The following is a 17,660-nucleotide window of genomic DNA, read 5'->3' on the forward strand; positions in this document are numbered from 1 at the left end:
GTGCAAACATCAAGAAAGACATCACATATGTTTACTGATTTCTGTTGTTGTCCTGCAGCCTATATTCCATGATAACTGTTTTCAAGTTTTGAAAGTGCTTACTGTAATAAGGACATGACAAATATGGTTTACCTCTGGATAGAGACAACTAGCTAATACATGAACATATGTATATGTATATATTACATATATATATATATATATATTATATATATATATATATGATAGGTGACTTTATATGTATGTACATATGTATATGTATTGGTTGTATAAAAAAACTAGGATTATTTTCTGCCCTTGAAGTTCCTTAGCAGTTGCCTTATTATGTGTATCACATGGTAGCTTCATGAATATTTATTAATTATAAATATCTACTTTCTTTTCCACCCTAGTTGAAAGTTTCTGCTGTTGGGAACAGATTCTAGTTTAGTTATGTTTTCAAAACTGCTAGAAACACACTATTCACCTTTTAGACTGTATTTTAGACTCTGCAAGTAATGAGCGTATAAAAATACTGATTTTATCAATAGACAGTTGATCAACTCAAAAGGTTCTTGATGTCTTTTTCCCCACTTATAGAGGTGTATTTTTTTTTAATTTTATTTTTTTCTTATCAGTTACATTTTATTAACTCTGTATCCCAGCCCTGTCCCGATCCCTCATTCCCTCCCAGTCCCTCCCTCCCTCCCTCATCTCCACCGTGCCCCTTGCCAAGTCCACTTGGCAAGAATAGGGGGGACCTCCTCCCCATTCATCTGATCCTGTTTTATCAGGTATCTTCAGGACTGGCTGCAAAGCTCTCCTCTGTGGCCTAAAAGGACTGCTCCTCCCTTGGGGGGTGGGGAGGCCAAAGAGCCAGTCATTGAGTTCCTGTTAGAAATAGTCCTTGTTCCCCTCACTATGGGAAACCAATTGGTTAGTGAGCTACCACTGGCTACATCTGAGCAGAGGTTCTAGGTTATATTCATACATGGTCCTTGGTTGCATGTCAGTCTCAGAAAAGACCCTGTGCCCAGATATATTTGGTTCTGTGGAGCTCCTATTCTTTCCTCATCAGACTAACTCCCCTTCTTTCTTATGATTCCCTGTACTCTGCCAAAGGTTTGGTCATGAGTTTTTGCTTTGAAAACACTGCTAGTTAGAGTTTTTCAAATGCGCTCAGTAGACTCCTGTCAATGTTCAATGCGCATCCCATCTGTCTTTCAAAACGAGGATTGATAATCTTACCCCATGTCCGCTCTCTTGATTATCTTTTTTAGGTGTATAGATTTCATTATGTTTATCATATCTTATAGGTCTATATAAGTGAGTATATACCATGTTTGTCTTTCTCCTTCTGGGATAGTTCACTCAGGATGATCTTTTCTAGATCCCACCATTTGCCTGCAAATTTCATGATTTCCTCCTTTTTGATTGCTGAGTAGTATTCCATTGTGTAAAAATACCACAATTTCTGTACCCATTCCTCCGTTGATGGACATCTGGGTTGTTGCCAGGTTCTGGCTATTACAAATAAAGCTGCTATAAACATGGTTGAGCAAATATCCCTTTTGTGTACTTGAGCAAACTTTGGGTATATACCTAGCAGTGGTATAGCTGGGTCTTGAGGAAGCGTTATTCCTAATTGTCTTAGAAAGCACCAGATAGATTTCCAGAGTGGTTGTACCAGTTTACATTCCCACCAGGAGTGGAGGAGGGTTCCCCTTTCTCCACAACCTCTCCAGCATGTGTTGTCCCTTGAGTTTTTCATCTTGGCCATTCTGAAGGGTGTAAGGTGATATCTCAGGGTCGTTTTGATTTGCATTTCCCTGATGGCTAATGATGATGAGCGGATCAATGGAACCGCATAGAGACCCAGAAATAAACCCACACACCTATGAATACTCGATTTTTGACAAAGAAGCCAAAACCATTCAATGGATAAAAGACAGCATCTTCAACAAATGGTGCTGGTCCAACTGGATGTCCACATGCAGAAAAATGAAAATAGATCTATATTTATCACCCTGCACAAAACTAAAGTCCAAGTGGATCAAAGACCTCAACATAAAACCAGATACTCTAAATCTGTTAGAAGAAAAAGTGGGGAACAGCCTAGAACTCATTGGCACAGGAGACAACTTCCTGAACAGAACACCAACAGCACAGGCTCTAAGAGCAACAATCAATAAATGGGACCTCATGAAACTGAAAAGCTTCTGTAAAGCAAAGGACACTGTCATCAAAACAAAACACCTGCCTACAGATTGGGAAAGAATCTTCACCAACCCTTTATCTGACAGAGGACTAATATCGAGTATATACAAAGAACTAAAGAAGCTGAAAAGCAGCAAACCAAGTAATCCAATTAAAAAATGGGGAACAGAGCTAAACAGAGAATTCTCGACAGAGGAATACAAATGGCAGAGAAACACTTAAAGAAATGCTCATCCTCATGAGCCATCAGGGAAATGCAAATATAGAGGTGTATTTTAACATAAGTAAATCCAATTTGATCTGAAGATTTTTTTTCTGACCAAAAGTGGCATTCTTTAAATATAAGGTGTCAACACAAAGCCAAGAAGCACAAATACCCCTGTAAGTTCTATACCAAAACAATAATTTAAGGCATTATATTGTAACCATCAGACCTTATTGTTTTGAGATTGAGGTAGTATCTATCCCAAGAAAAATGAGATTAGATGCAGACAGGTGCACAAAATTTAATTTGAAGTACACACAGGTTAGAAGAATAAAGTGAGTACATCATTACAATGGTAATGGGCATATGGAAGGAGGGAGAGAAATAGAAGAAGCAAATAACGTGTAAAGATGAGTGGGGATGAACAATTATGTTTTGCAGAGGGTACAGTTCCCAGCAATTCCATACAGAAAGTTAGAAAAGTATGAATGAAAAATAGCTGAATTTTTGACATCAGGAGAGAAGCTCTTTCCAGAAGAAATTTTACAGCGTCTAACTCACAGCTAAGTCAACATTATATATATTTCCTGGTGGGATTTTATTTCATCTTTTTAATAAAATTATAATGTTTCTATAGGCAAGCTGGGGGAACACTGACAGCTTACATTCCACAGTACTGATTGAACTTGCAAATAAAGACACTTCCCCTCCTTGATACCTGTGTGTTGGTTTTTTTCTAGATTTTTTGTTTTATTTTGTTTTATGTTACATCTTTAAAATAAAAGATTACAGTTTTTCTTGACCATATGTCCTCCTTCATTCCTACTTTCTATTTTCATGAACACCTAATACTCCTTTTTGGTCTTTTTAAATTTATATCATTGTACGAATCACTGTAATTATTCTATTTAATTCTATTCTGTTTAATATTTATATGAATGTTTGGAATGTTGATGAATTCATTGAATATGCCTGCTAAATGTTATAATCTATAACTTACATAGACATAAATTTGTTAAACCCTGAGAAAAACAAGCAACATGAATAACATTGTTTATGAATAACAACTGCGTCGGAATAGAAAATAAAAGACACAAATTCCAAGAGAATTTATAATAATAAAGGCTGGAGACTATTATTGGAATATCTGAAGTTTGTTTTTCAAACAAAAATGCATGTAGTTCATATAATTTTTATAAACTGACAAAAACAAACAAAAACAAAACACAACAAACAAACAAAACCCACAATGCTAATTTTGGGGATTCTATAATAAAGCTCCAGGTTTTGATTCTGTTTCATTATTGTGATAATAAGGGCATTTGAAATACATTATTTCAAAGTTTTTCTCTGCCATAAAAATGACTTCTACTTAAATTGCCATTCATATTTTCTAGGCTATAATTAATCGTTCCCTTGGGCTAAGTTCTTTGGAATCCTTTTTTTTTTTTCTTCTCTTAGATAAAATAGTTAAACATCTCATTAACTCCCTTATTAAAATATTATGGGTTATGTGTCAAGAAGTATATACACTTGTTAATTTGAACAGATCTAATATGGTAACTGAAAAATCATGGTAGAACTTGTCTTAAAAAGAAAATAATTATAATTTAGGAAGTGTTAAATAGAAATATAAAAATCTTGAATACCGAGACCTATGGGGGATGACTGCATGGGTTAAAAGCATACTCAGTAAGTGTGCTAGTCTGTGTCTAGAACACAGCCCTGAGCCAGTGAAAATATGTAGATTTTGCATGTTAACTAGTCAGGCATTTTACTGAAATAAGAGTTCATCGAAAAAAGTAAAATGCTCTGTTGGTCTCTTTTTGGAGCTCCTGTCCTCTCCAGGTCTTTCTCTCTGTCCTTCTTTCCTAAAATTCCAAGCATTCTGTCCAAAATTTGGCTATGAGTCTGTGTCTCTGCTTCGATAACTCAATCAGTGGAGTCTGTGGCATGTTCCTGTCCTGTATACTGTCTTCTCCTGCTTCCGATGTCTATTGTGTTTGCCCTTCTAAATGAGGATTGAGCATCTTCCTTGAGCAACTTTCTTGTTGTTTAGTTTCTATAGGAGTATAGATTTCAGTGTGTTTATCCTATATTATATGTCTAATAACCATATATGGTGAGTATATACTATGTTTGTCTTTCCTAGTTCACAACATTTGCCTAAAAATTTCATGATTCCAGGAGCTGGGGCTCCTACAGACACTGATACCTCAACCAAGGACCATGCATGGAGAGGACCCCTGCTCAGACGTAGCCCATAGACTCAGTCTACAAGTGGGTTCTCTAGTAAGGGGAGCAGGGACTGTTTCTGACATGAACTCAGTGGCAGGTTCTTTGATCACATACCCCTGGAAGGGCAGGGTATAGCCTTTTCAGGCCACAGAGGAAGACAATGCAGCCAGTCCTGATGAGACCTGATAGGCTAGTGTCAGATAGAGAGGAGGTCCTCCCTTATCAGTGGATTAGGGGAGGAGCATAGGGGGAGAAGAGGAAAGAAGGCTGGGATTGGCAGGAGATGAGGGAGAGGGCCACAGCTGGGATACAAAGTGAATAAATTCTAATAAATAATAATTAATAAAAATGCAAAAAAGTAAAATGTAGTAGAGGACAACTCAAATACTGACCTTCGGCCTAAACATGTACAGATATGAGATGGTACACTCATATAAACATTTGCATGTTTCATATTCGATGTAAATACATGCACTCTCATAATTTTAAATATTATAATCAAGATCTTCAGATAAATAAGATTAATTCTCATTTGGAGTTAACTTTTCATTTCTCACATGCTGATATAAAACATCTACATAAAAATACAATCTACAATGAACTGACATGGGCTACACCTGTGCAGGGCTTCTAGGTCATCTCCACGAATAGTCCTTGGTTGGAGTATGATTTTCTGGGAAGTTCCCTGTGTTCAAATTATCTTGTTCTGTTGCTCTCCTTGTGGAGTTCCCGTCCCCTCCAGCTCTTACTATTTCCCACTTCTTACATAAAATTCCATTCACTCTGCCCATGTAGCCCATGGCAGTTCAGTATCCAAGTGAGTTACATAGTAATGGGAAGAGGGACTGCCTCTGACATAACCTGATTGGCCTGCTCGTTGATCACCTCTTCCTGAGGGGGAGAAGCCTTACCAGGCCACAGTAGAGGACAATGCAGCCACTTTTGATGAGAACTGATAGACTAAGATCAGAAAGAAGAGGAGAACCTCCCCTATCAGTGGACTTGGGGAGTGGCATGCAGGCAGAAAGGGGAGGGAGGGTGGGATCGGGAGGGGAGGAGGGAGGGGCTTATGGGGGGATACAAAATGAATAAAGTGTAATTAAAAAAATATAATCTACAGCTCTGTAAATTATGATTTCACTTCAATTTTACAAAAAAAAAAAAATCAAGCGTAAGACAATCTTTTCCTTTGCAAAAGTCTGAAAACTATTAATAGTAAAACCAGTTATTAAATTAAGGTCTTCAGGCTTCAGAACCTTAGTGATTACCTATTGTGTAATTGTTTATCAGAAAAAATTTACTGCTATTATAGTTTCTACTTAGGGTGTATAGTCTGTAGAGGTTCTTCAAACTTTGATATACGCATAAGCTATTTTTCATCCCATCTATAAGGAAGTTCTGGTCAGTAGATTTCAGATAGATACTGACAGTTTGCATTTTTTTTTTTACTTAATTAAATTATGTTCCTTTTTTTGAATTTTATTTTTTTATTATCAGTTACATTTATTAACTCTGTATCCCAGCCGTGTCCCGATCCCTCATACCCTCAGTCCCTCCCTGCAGTTTGCATTTTTACCAAGTCTTCTGATATTACTATTATGGCTCTGGTTGGTCCACCCCTCCCCTTTTTGCATCCTGTGAATCTCCAAAAGAATTGAGAATACTAAAATTAGTACACCCAAAGAAGCTAAACAAGAAGGAGGCCACAGGGTAAGATGATGAACCCTCACTTAGAAAGACAAATGGGATGGACATTGGAAGTAGGAGAAAACAAGTAACAGGACAGAAGCCTTCCATAGAGGGCCTCTGAAAGACTCTACCTAGCAGTGTATCAAAGCACATGCTGAGACTCATAACCAAACCTTGGGCAGAGTGCAGGGAATCATATGAAAGAAGAGGGAGTTAGTAAGACCTGGAGAGGACAGGAGTGCCACAAGGACCAAATATATCTGGGGATAGGGGTCTTTTCTGAGACTGATTCTCCAACCAAGACTACGCATGGAGATAACCTAGAACCCCTGCTCAGATGTAGCCCATGGCAGCTCAGTATCCAAGTGGGTTTCCCTAGTAATGGAAACAGGGACTGTCTCTGACATGTACTAAGTGGCTGGCTCTTTGACCTTCGCCCCCCAACTGAGGGAAGAACAGCCTTGCTAGGTCACAGAGGAGGACATCGCAGCCAGTCCTGATGAGACCTGATAAGCTAGGGTCGGATGGAAGGGGAGGAAGACCTATCCTAGAGAGGGGCAAGAAGGAGATGAGGTGGAAGGGTGGGATTGGGAAGGAATGAGGGAGGGGCTACAGCTGGGATACAAAGTAAATAAACTGTAATTAATACAAAAATAAAAATAGAAGCACAGAAAATAGTTTTAGCATTTAGTACCTACAAAAATTAATTACTAATTAATAAAGCATTAACTCACAGCGTACAATGCAAACCTAAGTGAAACATTATGGATAGTAAATATATGATAGAATTTACTGCAAATGAACCGTATCTGTCCTCCTAATATAATGTGTTAAAATGACAAAATAATACAAAATATATCAGGATAGGTGGTATGGTTGTTGATAATATTGAGTTACATTTACTTTAGTTTGAAGTATCAACATTTACTCTATGACTGTACATTGATAATTAAGAATTTAGTTCTATTTCTTGCCTAAGCAAAGCTTTAATTATTTAACATTTAGTTTTATAAATACAAACCCAAAATTTTATATAAATATATGAAGAAAATAGCAAACTAATTTTCAGATGTATTTGTATGTCAAGAACCATTCTCACAGACAATCTCCAATCTTCAAAAGACAACTGAGAACCATTATTTAAACAATGACATGGACAAAAGTGGCTGGATGTTTTTAGTGTGTGCTTGAGTAAACTTTCTGCTTATTAGAATATCTTATAAATATTTTATTTTAGACTTATTTTATTCATTATCTATACAATGTTCTGTCTGCATGTTGACCTGTGTACCAGAAGAGGGCACCACATATAGATTGTGAGCCACCATGTGGTTGCTGGGAATTGAACTCAGGCCCTCTGGAAGAGCAGCCAATGCTCTTAAACTCTGAGCCATCTTATAACTTTTTAAAGGCAGAGTATCTCAAAAAATATGTTGTCCTGAGTGGAAGCTCAATGAATATATTTTCTTTTCCCTTTGTCCATTATCTAAATTTATATCCACATCTTGAATCATCCACTTTAACAATTTATTTATTTTTATTAATTACAGTTTATTCACTTTGTATCCCAACTATAGCCTCCTCCCTTGTCCCATCCCAATTCCTCCCTCCTTCCCTCATCTCCTCCCATGCCCCTTCCCAAGTCCAATGGTAGGGGAGGTCCTTTTCCCTTTCAATCTTATCCTAGTCTATCAGCTCTCATCATGACTGGCTGCATTGTCTTCTTCTGTAGTCTGGTAAGGCTGTACCTCCCTCAAGGGCAGGTGATCAAAGATTACTGAGTTCATGTCAGAGACAGCCCCTGTTCCCCTTACTAGGGAGTCCATTTGGAGACTGCACTGCCATGGGCTATATATGTGTAGGGGTTCTAGGTTATCTCCATACATGGTCCTTGGTTGGAGTATTAGTCTCAGAAAAGATCCTTGTGGCCAGATTTTTTTCTCTTCTTGTGGAGCTCCTGTCCTCTCCAAGTCTTTCATCTCCTCCTTCTTTCATAAGATTCCCTGCACTCTTTCCAAAGTTTGGCTATGAGTCTCAGCATCTGCTTTGATACCCTGCAGGGTAGAGTCTTTCACAGGCCCTCTGTGGTAGGCTTCTGTACTGTTCCCTATTTTCTCCCTCTTCCAATGTTCATCCCATCCTCATTCAGAAAGGCAAATGGGATGGACATTGAATCATACACTTTTTTTTTTTTTTTTGGTTATTTTTTATTGTTTTATTTTTTATTTTTTTTTTTTACATTTTATTCACTTTGTATCCCTCCTAAGCCCCTCCCCTCTCGATCCCCCCTTCCCTCCCCCTTCTTCATGCATGTCCCTCCCCAAGTCCATAGGGGAGGTCCTCCTTTCCTTCCTTCTGATCTTAGTCTATCAGATCACATCCAGAGTGGCTGCATTGTCATCTTCTGTGGCCTGGTAAGACTGCTTCTCCCTCAGGGGTAGGTGATCAAAGAGCAGGCCTATCAGACTGTGTCAGAGGCAGAATACTTTTAAAAGCATTATGGTTGCATGATATTTGAATCCATTGTGAACCCTGAAATTGTAATAACCTCTATCTTGTTTGGTGTGGTTCAGCCCTAACACACACCTTTAATTGAAGAATTTTCTGTTTACTGTAAACAGAAGATTATTGTTTTGGTCAGTACTAGAACACAATTTTAATCCAAGAATTTTCTGTACACAGTTAATCCTAGGTCAAGAGGGAGAGCAATATAGCAGCTAACAAAAATTAAGTAGAAAGGAGGGGCATTGAACAGTATTTAAGACAATGTAGAGATGAGTTTTGAGCTCTTTGGCTTTTGACATTTTTGCTGCCGGCCTTTTCCTCTTGGGCTGTCAGGTGAGCTAGCATGCTTTTTCCTTCTGGGTCATCAGCGGAGTAGGAACATCACCTACATTTTTTCTCGGCCTCTCTGAGAGGTAGCAGGTTTTCACACCAGTATCTGGTTCCTGAATCTCCATCCATAAAATAGAATCACTTGGGATTTTTTTCTTTAAAACAACACATTGTGATGTTTTAAATAATGTTTGAAGGATGATGAAGAGTCATTTGCTAATTAGTTAAAAAGTGTAAACCCTTTGACATATGTTGAGTTCTATTAGTAGGATATTAAGTATAAATATGTATATATATAATATGAATATATAAATATATATATACTATATATATCATATATATATTCATACATATACATTTGGGGCTCATGTTCTAATAACAATAGATATCTTTTAAGAAAGGGCAAAAGGTGAGGGTGGGATTGAGAGGAGAAGAGGGAGGGGCCCACAGCTAGGATACAAATTAAATAAATTATAATAAATGTTAACATTAAAAAAAAAAAGAAAAAAAATGGTCAAGTAGGTTTCCTAAAGAACTTTAGGGGAAAAAAATTCTGTCCAGCACTGTGGAGACTCAAAGATTGTACTGAACAAGTTGACATTATGGCTTATGAATTTTCATTAATGTTAGCAGGAAGAAGAAACTCTTAGTTTACAGCAAAGAACTTTGCAGAGCAGCTGGGAGAAGAACATGTTCTTTTGTAAGGGCTTCCCAACTTTGTAGAACATTTGTGCAACATGAAAATGGGCCCAGGTAGACTCCACACATCAGATGACTATGCATGAGAAGGATTTGTAGTTTTATAGAACTCCCCTCCTTGGATATGATCTCTTGGGTGCTTGCCCACATTGCTGTAAAGAAGTACATTGTCTTCCTTACCCTCCAGAGAAACTGGTCTGCTTTTTAAAGCAGAAGGGAAACTGACCATACTGAAAACCTCCTAAAGGATTCATTAGTAGCAAAAATGACTATTTTTGATAAAAATCTTCAGATACTCATGAAAAGTTGATAGCCAATGTAGAGTTTGTGAATTTCAGCCTAGAAAGGTTTTAATTTCAAAAAGTTAAATGACAGGACCTTGCTTCTTCATCAATCACCACATATATTTATCCTCTCACATTCTTGCCTCCTTCCTACGCTTATTTCTCTATTTATTTATTTATTTATTTATTTATTTATTTATTTATTTATTTATTTATTTAGATTGATTTACTTTTGCTTATCCACCAGAACTAATGATGCAACCCTATTATTAAAAACATGACATTTTAGGATCACAAATCTGGAAAAAGCATGTTGGTACTTATCTTGAGTACTTTCTTAGAAAGAGTGAATAATGAGGGTTGAAGATGGCTCAGGCAGCAAAAGCACTTGAGGCCAAACCTGAGTTATTCCATGTAATCTACATAGTAGAGGAAGGAAGCAATGCCATTTTTTTCCTGGGAGTGTCACACATAAAACACGGTATGCACATACTCACACAAATGTGCATGCATGTACACACAGGCATATGCTGACAATCAATCTTGAAAATGTAGTAATGAATAATGGAATATCTATTATAGGCTTAGGTCTTCATGTTTCTGCTTCTCCTTTGAATTTTACAGGTTTTTTTTTCTTGTCTTTGAGTCATGTTGCTTAACCTATTCTCTTTTACAATATCTAAGAAAGTGTAATTGATGTGTGTGACTAAAGAAAGAAATGTTAAGTATATTTTTAACATCATTAATCTGCTAAAATATTTTCTTCTGATACAATTCCTAGCATTTTTTCACTTCCTACTTTTCTCTGTGAAATAAAATTTAGTGATTTAATTCAAGATGATTTACATAAGTGATCAATTAGTGTTGTAGAAATAGACTCACCTGTACAGGATGACAGAGAAAATGTTACATTTTAAAGGATACAGTCTAGCTAGGACACAAAGGAGGACATTGCAGCTAGTCCTGGTGAGACTTGATAAGCTAGTGTCACATAGACCTCCTCCCCTCTCAGTGGACTTAGAGAGGGACAGAGAGGAGATGAGGGAGGGAAGGTGGGATTGGGAGGAAATGAGGGAGGGAGCTACAGCTGGGATACAAAGTAAATAAATTTAATTAATATAAAAAATAAAAATTTAATTTAAAAAAAGGATAGAACACAGAACATTTCTCAAGTATGGATTTATTTCCTCTCAGAACATTTAAGTACAATTAAAGTTAAAACTTAAAAAAAAATACAGCAGATTCTGAAAGGCACTAGTTGTTTTCCTTTATTATTAGAATTCAGATCATTTCATTCAAATGGCTGAGGAACACTTAAAGAAATGTACAAGATCCTTAGCCATCAAGGAAAAGCAAATCAAAACTGCTTTAAGAGTTCATCTGGAATTCCTAAGCATGCTTAAGATCAATAAAAAAAAATAACAGCTTATGCTAGCTAGGATATGGAGTAAGGGGAATACTCATACAGTGCTGGTGGGAATCAAACTTATATAGCCACTATAGAAATCAATGTGGTGTTCCTTGAAAAGATAAAAATTGATTTACTTCAGGGTCCATCTTTATCACTCTTGACAAAATATCCAATGAATTCTTCATTTAACTATAGAGACACTTGCTGAAACATGTCCATTGATGGAAGCTGGAAATACCCTAGTACTTGACTAGATGAATGTATAAAGAAAATGTGATGCATTTACACAATAATAAATTTCTTTACCATTAAAAAATATGAAAACATGAAATTTGGAGGTAAATAGATGGAACTAGAAATCATTATGAGTGAGGTAATCTAGACCTGGAAAGACAAATATGATATGTCTTTGCTTCTTTGTGGATATTGGGTGTTAAGTCAATGACAACCATGCTACAGTCTATAAAACCACAGAGGTTAGATATAGAGTAAGGATTAGGAGGGGAAGATAGATGTTGATAGAAAAGGGAAATATAATAAAGGGTTATTGATTGCTAGGAGATGGGGGCTAGAAGCAGAGAATCAATTGGAGAGGAGGAGGAAAGTTAGGGTTGATAGAGAGAATAAGGAGAGAGACAACTAAAATTAAGGGCCATTTGAGATATTGTGTGGAATCTGAATAAAGTACAAGCTTTCTAATATATACATGCATGAAGGTACTATGAATGAAATCACCAAATAATGATGGAGACAGAACTCCAACTGGATGTCTCTTGTCACCAAATGAAGCTTCCCATAATAATAAACGGTTACCTATAGTTGTTGGCCAAAGGGTTCCATGGAACTTCTAAACAACCCATGCTGTTGCCAAAACTATAGGGTCTCTTTTTACAAACTGACTGGCAGGCCATATTCCTGAAAACAGCACCTATACAACTCATTGGACATGGAGAAATCTACCTGGTTCCTACAGACAGTCTTCATCTTTACATTCTAGCATCTTAGGTACAGGATGATACATTGCATGCTACTAAAAGTAAAATATACATACTAACCCAGTCACAAACTAGATAATGGTGCTCTGTCTGCAAGTATATGATAGAGCAATAATGGCATAAGTCTTGTGGGAGTCACCAACCAATATCTGATTTGAGTTAAGGCTGACTCCAGGAAATTTAAGTCCTACTTAACACTGCTTGGGTGGTCACAAGCTTGAATCAAGGTGGCCCAGAGACTTAGCATAAAATGAAATACTATTTTTTTAACAAATTATTGCAACAGTACGATTCATAATAGCATGCTCTTATACTCCTAGATCAGTGTCATACTCAGCCATCATCAGAGAAGCTCCCTGATAATAAGAGAGAATCACAGTCACATATTAATTGGAAAGTGAGAGACCTTGAAACATCCTGCCCCTAAATGGGATGTCTCTGTCAAATCTATCCTTTCAGGGATTAGGGAACCATATGGAAGAGGTAGCAGAGAGTGTAAGATCCAGAGGGGATGGAGGACACCAAAAAGACAAGACTCTCTAAAGCAACATGATCAAAGTCCCTATGTATTAACAGAGGATGAGGCAGCACAGAGACAAAGCCTGAAGCAATCTTCACCCGATCCTCTCAGTATAGACTATGTCTTCCAGGTTAGTGCTTTTATGGGATTCATTAGTGTGCAAAGGAATAGGTCTCTGATTCTTGTGCATTCTCTTGGGCTCTTTTCTTTGTGTTTGCTTGTTTTTTAAAATTCTGGTGTGTTAGTTTTATCATATTAAATTAATTACGATTTTATATAGTATTACATTATATTATTTATTATATCATATTGTTATCCATTAGGAAACTCTTTGTTTTCTAATGAGAGACTGAAGGGATGTAAGGTGAGGCGGGGCAATGCTAGGAGAAATAGAAGGGAGTAAAACTTCCCTCTATTATATGATATATTACAATATATTATGTGAGAAATAATCTATTTTTCAATAAAAAGAGAGAAGAACAAAAGAAAATAATTCAAATTGTTTCTTATTGTGGTTACAGTAAATTTATGTAAACTTTTAGGTTTATAGTACTTGAAAATTGTTGTCCTAAATTTGGTTAAATCGTATGTCCAAATGGTATTTCACTGACTGGAATAAAACATATTTTGTCTACTTACAATTTTATCCTGCTATAGACAGGATCCAGGACTTGATGCATTCTAAGGAAATGCTGTACCAATAAGTCATTACCAAGTTTGTGTGTTACGTTTTCACACAATTGGAAGTTCAATTGTATATTTACACTAACATTACCACAAACACATGAGTATTGTATTGTATTGTGCTCTATATGTCAAAAAGGGAGAAATACAAATGTTACAGCGCTATATACATCAGAGTGGACCTGCTTGCATACAATGCATACATATGAACGTGACTACATCAGCTTTTCTTGTTGTTGTTAGTTCTTAGCACCTATCTTTTTTCCTTTGCTTTTAGAATCTTTTTTGTCTTTTTCAATTCCTGATGCCTTGACTTCACTCTTGTATTGGTTCCATTATCTCCCAATCGTGCATGACCTCTCAAGGATTTAGAAGATAAATCTATTAACTTGTCTTTCCCTGGATTTTAAGGTTGATTTCCCTTCCTAAACTGATAGGCTTTTTGTGCTAAATGTTCATTTCACAGTCATAGCTGATGCCGTGACTCTTGCATTGGGCTGGTTCCCTTATTGCACTGAGCTGTGTTGTCTTTGAACATGGAATGTTACCTCCCATAATAAACATTTGGCCCTCAGCTAGTGGCTACATGTCAGAAAGCTGCAAAAACATTAGATGATGGAGTCTCACTGGAGGGAATGTGTCCCTGTCAGGTGGGTCTTGAGGCATTCTAACCCAGCACCACATCCTGTCTATTTCTCTTAAGGGATCATGAAGTCGTTCTGATAATCACCTCATACTTCTGTTACTATATCTTCCTCACTGTGGAGACTTTATACCCCCAAACTATAAACCAACACAAACATGAAGATGAGAAAATAATACCATCTCCTAGTGTAAATATGTTACAACATTCTCAGCAGAAATGACAGCTACCCCAAACTGCTGTATCTTGCCATTTCTTCAGGGCAAGGGTTAAACTTCAGTCTTTGAACACTGCCAGTGAGAATTACTTGCAGTAATTTTAGAGGCTTGTAGCATGGTCATTTTTCCATTGTTAATCCTAAGCAGTATGTGTATTTTTATCGAGGAAGTCTATCTTTCACCTCTACAAGTTTAATATGGCGATTATAATGTGCTGTCATTCTTAATGTGGTCATGCTTTCTAATGATATATGTACAGAAGACATTGTTCATCGTGGATATAATGCACTTGTCTAAAGGATTATTTCTGAACATCTTTCTCTTGGCTAATATTTTCATTCATTTTCCTATTTTGACATTGTCTTATAATTGACAAAAGCTAATATTGCACATTCTGAACTTTGTTGTTGATAATTTTACTCTTGTAGTTGCATACCTTAAAACTCACAACTTTCCTCTGAAATATGCAGTTTCCTGGTACTTTCTTTTTTCTTTTCTTTTCATGTATTTTTCTTTTCTCTACATCCCTTACTCCCCAACTCTTCCCTGGATCCAACAATTAATAAGTATCACAATGATTCACACAAACAGATAAAAGGTAAGAAGAGGTTAAGGCCAGATAATGTCCAGGAGGAGAGTAATCTCAAACACAGCCACAGACTCTTCAAAAAAAAAACAAAAAACAAAAAAACAAAAAACAAAAACAAAAACATGTTCTAATAGAATACCTATTTTCCCCATCTATATGAATCCAAAACCATGCATTCAATTTTATTAAAAAATAAAAGCAATAATTCTAAAAGAGTGTTAAGTCAGTTACATATCGAAATGTTATCTTGGATGCAAATCAGCACTTGATACATGATATAAATGAGGGATAAAATTATCTGTGGACTTGGAAAGGTGCAGGGAGAAGCAGAGAGAGGAAGGCTGGGATTGGGAGGGAATAAGGGAGCGGGATACAGCTGGGATACAGAGTTAATAAAATGTAACTAATAATAATAAACAATAAAAAAGAAAATTTAGGTATAACAAAAATAAAATATGAAATAGTACTTTTTAAAAAACACACAAAATTTTTTTTCATCTGTTTTTTTGTCATACAATACACCATCACAGCAGTTCCTGCTCCCCCCATATTCCTAGTACCTCCCCTTCCCCAGATCACTCCTCCTCTATTCCCCTTCAGAAAATATCAGGGATTATCAAGCAAACACAGAATCACAAGTTACAATAAGACTAGGAAAATAGCCTCATATCATGGCTGTGTGAGGCAAATCAGTAGGATGAAAAAGGTCACAAGGGCTGGCAAAAGATTCAGAAACACACTCATTCCAGCTGTTAGAAGTTCCAAAAGACATTATGAGAGCAACCATAACACATATGAAGAGGACCTAGCACAGACCCATACAGGCTCTGTAATCACCACTTCAGTCTCTGTGAGCCCCTATAAGCCCAGTTGATGCTGTAAGCCACGTTCTCTAGGTAGCCTGAATTTTGCTCCCTCCTCCAAATCTTCTTCCAGCCTCTAGAGCTGGGTTCTTAAAGGAGAGCAACAGAACAAGATAATTTGAACACAGGGAACTTCCCAGAAAATCATACTCCAACCAAGGACTATTTGTGGAGATGACCTGGAACCCCTGCACAGGTGTAGCCCATGGCAGTTCAGTGTCCAAGTGGCTTACATAGTAACGGGAAGAGGGACTGCCTCTGACATAATCTGATTGGCCTGCTCGTTGATCACTTCCCCCTGAGGGGGGAGCAGCCTTACCAGGCCACAGTAGAGGACAATGCAGCCACTTTTGATGAGAACTGATAGACTAAGATCAGAAAGGAAAACCTCCCCTATCAGTGGACTTGGGGAGGGGCATGCATGCAGAAAGGGGAGGGAGGGTGGGATCGGCAGGGGAGGAGGGAGGGACTTATGGGGGGATACAAAATGAATAAAGTGTAATTAATAAAAATTTTTAAAAAAAAGCTTCAAGTGGAAGGCTCTGATGGTGACCTGTATTTTCCTAATGTTTGGCTATGAGTCTCTGAATCTGCTCCCATCAACTGCTGGTGAAGGTCTCTCTAATGATGATTGGGTTAGGTACCAGTCTCTTGAGTATTGATACTTATATTGGCAGGATATAATTAGGAATTTTCTTTGACAATGGGATATCTTTTTTTTTAAATTTTTATATTAATTACAGTATATTCCATTTGTATCCCAGCTGTAACCCCCTCCCTCAGCCCCTCCCAATCCTACCCTCTCTCCTTCATCTCCTCCCATTCCCCTCTCCAAGTGCACTAAGAGGGAAGATCCTCCTCCCCCTCCTTCTGACCCTAGCCAACAGGTCTCATCAGGACTGGCTGCATTGTCTTCCTCTGTAGACTGGTAAGGCTGCTCCTCCCTTAGGGGGGAGGTAATCAAGGAGCCAGCCACTGAGTTCATATCAGAGACAGTCCCTCTTCCCCTTTCTAAGGCACCCACTTGGAGACATGAGTTACATCTGTGCTGGGGTTCTAGATTATCTCCATGCATGGTCCTTGGTTGTCCTATTAGTCTCAGAAAAGAGCCCTGGGTCCAGATTTCTTATTTCTGTTGCTCTCCTTGTAGAGCTCCTGTCCCCTAGAGTTCTTACTTTCTCTCTCTTCTTTCATAAGATTCTCTGTACTCTGCCCAAAGTTTGAGTCTCAACATCTGCTTTGATACCCTATTCGGAATAGTCTTTCAGAGGCCCTCTGTGGTAGTATCCTGACCTTTTCCACGTTTTCTCCCTCTTCTGATGTCCACCTGTTTGCTTTTCTGAGAGATAATTGATCATCTTACCCAAGGTCCTCCTTGCTTTGTTTCCTCAGGTGTATAGGCTTTAGTATGTTTATCCCATATTATATGTTTAATATCCACTTATAAGTGAATATATTACCATATGTGTCTTTCTGCTCTGGGATACCTTACTCAGGATGATCTTTTCTAGGTCTCACCATTTGCCCACAGATTTCACCATTTCTTTGTTTTTAATTGCTGAGTAGTATTCCATTCTGTAAATGTATCACA

The sequence above is a fragment of the Psammomys obesus genome, unplaced genomic scaffold (genome assembly GCF_907164565.1).
Source record: "Psammomys obesus unplaced genomic scaffold, mPsaObe1.curated_primary_1811, whole genome shotgun sequence".
NCBI classification, from domain to species: domain Eukaryota; kingdom Metazoa; phylum Chordata; class Mammalia; order Rodentia; family Muridae; genus Psammomys; species Psammomys obesus.